The sequence below is a fragment of the Humulus lupulus genome, chromosome 3, assembly GCF_963169125.1.
Source record: "Humulus lupulus chromosome 3, drHumLupu1.1, whole genome shotgun sequence".
NCBI lineage: Eukaryota > Viridiplantae > Streptophyta > Magnoliopsida > Rosales > Cannabaceae > Humulus > Humulus lupulus.
The window spans coordinates 160,578,332-160,583,160 of NC_084795.1; positions in this window are offsets into that span (position 1 = coordinate 160,578,332).

Consider the following 4,829-nt stretch of genomic DNA (forward strand, 5'->3'; position numbering starts at 1 on the left):
CATTCCGGCTGGGGCAAGTCCTTCTCCAGAAAAGCCGTATATCGTTTGATTGCAGGGTTCCAAGTCTTTTACGGACAATTTCATGCGTTCCAGTGTTGACTTATACAGGATGTTCACTGAACTTCCTGTATCGACCAGTACTCTCTTCACCATCATATTGGCCATCTAGATGTCCATGACCAGCGGATCGAAATGTGGGAACCGGACGTGTTGGGCATCGCTATCAGAGAAGGTTATCTCACCTTCCTCTGACCGAGCCTTTTTTGGTGCACGGTCTTCCACAGTCATCATCTCGATGTCCTGGTCGTGGCGCAGAGTCTGAGCATATCGTTCTCTGGCCTTTCCGCTATTTCCCGCGAGGTGCGGGCCTCCACAGATGGTTAAGAGTGTTCCAGCCATGGGGGCAGGCTGTAATGGTGGCGAGCGTTGGCGTGTGGACGCCTGCTCGTTGCCACCTGGAGCTTCTCGTTGGGAATTTCCCGAGGCCCGTACGTATCTTCTCAAGTGTCCTTGTCTAATAAGGAACTCGATTTCGTCTTTTAACTGGTTGCATTCATTAGTGTCATGTCCGTAGTCGTTATGGTAACGACAGAACTTGGTAGTGTCTCTTTTCGAAATGTCCTTCCGAATGGGTCCAGGTTTCTTGTAAGGCACACTGGAGCTTGTGGCCTGGTAAACCTCTCCTCGAGACTCAACGAGGGCAGTGTAGTTAGTGAACCGAGGCTCATAACGATTTCCCTTAGCTCGTTTGTTGTCGGAGGTGGAAGGCTCGTTATACGGCCGTTTTCCACCATTCTTTCCATTACCGTTGCCATTCCCGTTGCCTTTGCCGTTGCCATTAGGTTTGGAACCATTGGCGGCTTTGGCGGGTTCGGCAGCCTTCTTACCCTTGTTCGAGGGTTTTCCATCATCAGCAATGGCTTCTTCGAGCTTGATGTAGCGGTCAGCTCGGTCTAAGAATTCTTGGGTAGTTCTCACTCCTTCTTTTCGGAGACTTTTCCAGAGGGGAGAGCAACGTTTAACCCCTGCGGTAATGGCCATCATCTTGCCTTCGTCTCCTACTGTTTTTGCTCCAGCCGCGGCTCGCATAAAGCGCTGGACGTAATCCTTCACTGACTCCCCATCCTGCTGGCGAATTTTGACTAACTGGTTCGCTTCGGTTGGGTGCACACGACCAGCATAGAACTGTCCGTAGAACTCCCGTACGAATATTTCCCAAGAAACAATGCTCGCGGGAGGGAACTTGAAAAACCACTCCTGCGCAGCTTCAGAAAGTGTTGCAGGGAAGATCCTGCACTGAGCGTCTTCGGACACTTTCTGAATGTCCATCTGAATTTCAAACTTATTGACGTGCGAGACTGGGTCTCCATACCCGTCAAAGTTTGGAAGCGTAGGCATCTTGAATTTGCTGGGAGTTTCAGCGTTAGCTATCCTTTGTACGAAAGGAGTGCCTTTCCTCCTATCGTGGTCGATGTATGAAATCCTTCCCCCGACCAGTTGCTGCACAGCCTAGTTGAGGGCGTCTATTTGGGCCTGCACTGCGGTAGGAATCGCTGTGGCCTCTGTTGTTGGGGGGACGTTCTCGCCGTGCCTCTCGCGGCGATCATTGAGTACATCTCTCAAGTCCTCTTCTCTTCTCCGCTGCTTGCTACTCCCGAGCCGGTTGAAGACATTATTTTGTCTGGTCTGCCCCCCCAGCTTTCTCTCCATTTGGTTGGTCATCTTGAGGTACCTGGCTCCTGCCTTTACCTCTTTCTCCATTCCTCCCACCGGCATTTCCTTTGCCTAAGTCAGCCTCATTGTATCCGTGGCCATCTCTGAACCTCGACTGGCTATGGTGAGATCGACTGTTCCCTCGAGGTCCGTTCCTAGCTGAACCATCCTGAGCGTTAGAGGATGGCCTACGCTGGTCGTGGTGTCCCCGTGCATCATCGTTCCGTGGGGGGCCCTGGACCGCAGAGCCTAACTCTGAATCTCTCCTGTTGCCAGGAGGGTACTGACCTCTGTTCGGTAGGTTCGACCCATCATCCCTACGACGTCTAGGGCTGCGAGGCTGATGCTCAGCCCTATTCTGCCTCTATTGCGGGGGGTTACCCCGAGCAGCTTGGGATGGTGGGTGTGCTTCAGGATCCTGTGGGACATCGTCATGGGGCATCTGAGGCTGCTCGGGCCTTTGCGGGTTCGAAGGCTGGATCGGTGGACTCGGATTAGGATCCCTCTGGGGTGGCCCATTCACCGGTTGGTCAGGCTACGAGGCAGGTGCAGTCTGATTTCTGGCCAATAGAAAGGCTGCTTCAAGGGCAGCCATGGCTTCGTTCTGGCGGCGGTCCACCTCCACCTGCCTTTCACTCAATTCCGCGCGCTGCCGTTCAATCTCCTGCTGCTGCCGCGCCATAACTTCAGCGGCAGTCTCCTGACTGGCTCTCAGATTAGCCAGCTCTTCCTGCAACGCGCCCAGAGTACTCTTCAGCATTGCATCATCCATTTCCTCCTCTTCAAAGTCCAGTTGTTGCTCATCCTCCGCCATGCTCGCAGGGGGAGGAGGAGGTGGCGGGTTTGACGGTGCAGCGGCGGCCGCCTGTCCAGTTTTCCTTCCAGCTTTCGCCATTAGTTTTCTCAACGACGATAAATCAAGCTCTCAATGAAAGCACCAGAATGTTGACCCAAGATTTGGCCAACTGACACGGAGTCAAAATATGCTTGATATGAATGAAAGAGATGAGAATAACGTAATTACAAAAGTAAATAAGACACAGTAATTTATAGTGGTTCGGCCCCAGGATCTGGTAATGACCTACGTCCACTTAGACTGATATTGATATAAAAGTAAGAAGAGTGTTCAAAGAACTGGGGTTCAATGAGTTTCACTAATCTCTGAAGAACGATACAAGTTTACTAGGAGAATTACTATAGTCTCCAGTGATTCAAAAGAAAAAGTCCTCTCCCTTGAGCTATCTCTTGCTATTTATAGGCTCAAGGGGGATTACAAAAGATTGTTACAGATATTCTTTCCTGAATAATCGGATACCCAGAAGATTGTATGAGATCAATTCGGGATTCAATAAAGATCTTCTCATAAATGTCGCCTCGTACACGGAACCATCGACCAGACTGGTCGCGGGTAAGACAGGCTTACACTGCTTCTAATGTGTCCTCTGGTCGATACTCTAGCAGACGCTTCCAGGTGTCAGCCACGTGTCCAGGGATTACTTGCCACGTCATCAATGCTAATTTTATGGATAACAATTTGTTTAATATAAACTTCTATTAAATCCCGAGCATATAGCTAATCTTATTTATAGTGACGTAATCACAGTGGAATATAAATATGATTATATGTTCAAAATAAGTTAGTCCGAAGATTAGTCAGTCCACAGGATTTAGACTGACTTGCCAATCTACAATATGATCTACTTAAACATTACAGTGTTATGTTCTTTCAAGAACATTAGCAAAGTAGATAAGATCGAGTGTATTTGTTACATCGGATAAGACCGATATTGACAGTTGATTAGATAAGTAAACATACTGTTATTATCTATTCTACTCATATGATATAGTTGACCATTGGTCAATTCAATATCAATTCTGAGTGGTTAGTATTCTAACTGATTGTATTATTTGAGTTCTTTGACTTGTTCGTTACCAGCTTACCCTACAGACTAGCCCATACTTACATCTTTGGAACTCGGTAGTAAAATTGAGTGGGAGTTTTAATCATAGATATGAACATCTATAGCTTCTGATGAAGAAGTGAAACGATGGTTTCCTTTTAGTTTCGTTCGAGGTGTTAAATGATAGAGATCTCATTTCAGTAATTAAATTAGTTTATTGAAATATCATTTACAAGGAACTAAGTGTTTTAAGGATAAAATACAATGAGGGGTAAAATAGTATTTTAGTCCTATCGCATTATAGACCGTCTATAGAGGATTGAGTGACAATTATGGTTGTAACAATGGATAATTAATAGCATATCTATATTTTTTATAGAGCATTCTATGAATTCAAGAGTGCAATTCCGAGTCTATAGTGGAGTCACGAGGAATTAATAAGTTAGTAAATTTATTTGTTAAATTTATGATAACTTATTGGAGCTTGATTTCATAGGCCCATGGTCCCCATTGTACCTTGGATAAAATCATCTAGATAGTCTCAATTAAATTGATTTAATTATCAATTAGAATTATCAAAGTTGACCAGGTCAATTTTGGATAGTTTCATAGAGTTATGTAATTTTGAGAAGAAAAGAGACATTAGGGCAAATTTTTTAATTAAGGAAAATTGGTATCTAAATTAATAAATAAGTTTAAATCAAGGTTCAAATTATAAATAATTAATTTGATAAAGGGTTTAAATAATTGTTTAATTAATTAAATCAATAGAATATAATGCAGCCCTTGATTTTAAGTCCAATAGGCTTATAATCAAAAGGGATATTTCACGAGCCTAAAGCCCATGATAATTTCGACCTAGTGCTGTTAATTGGCTATTATTTTATTGATTTTTTAATTAAATTAAATGGCCTAGTTGAGTCTATAAAAAGAGTGCTTAGAGAGAAGTCAAAACACAAGTTTGACAAGTCACAAGTCAAATTTTCTGATAGGTTTTAGATTCTCTCTAAACACAAGTATTTTTCTATGCCTCTTTGTTATTTTCTCTTCTTCTCTCTATATCTATCTCATGTGTTGAGAATCTCCCACACTAGTCTAGGTGATTCTAAGGATACATTGGAAGACTGTGAAGAAATTAGACGAACGGTGCAGTTTCTTGATAATATTCTGGGACAAAAAGGATACAAAAGTTAGAGAAACTGAAGGAAGGACTCT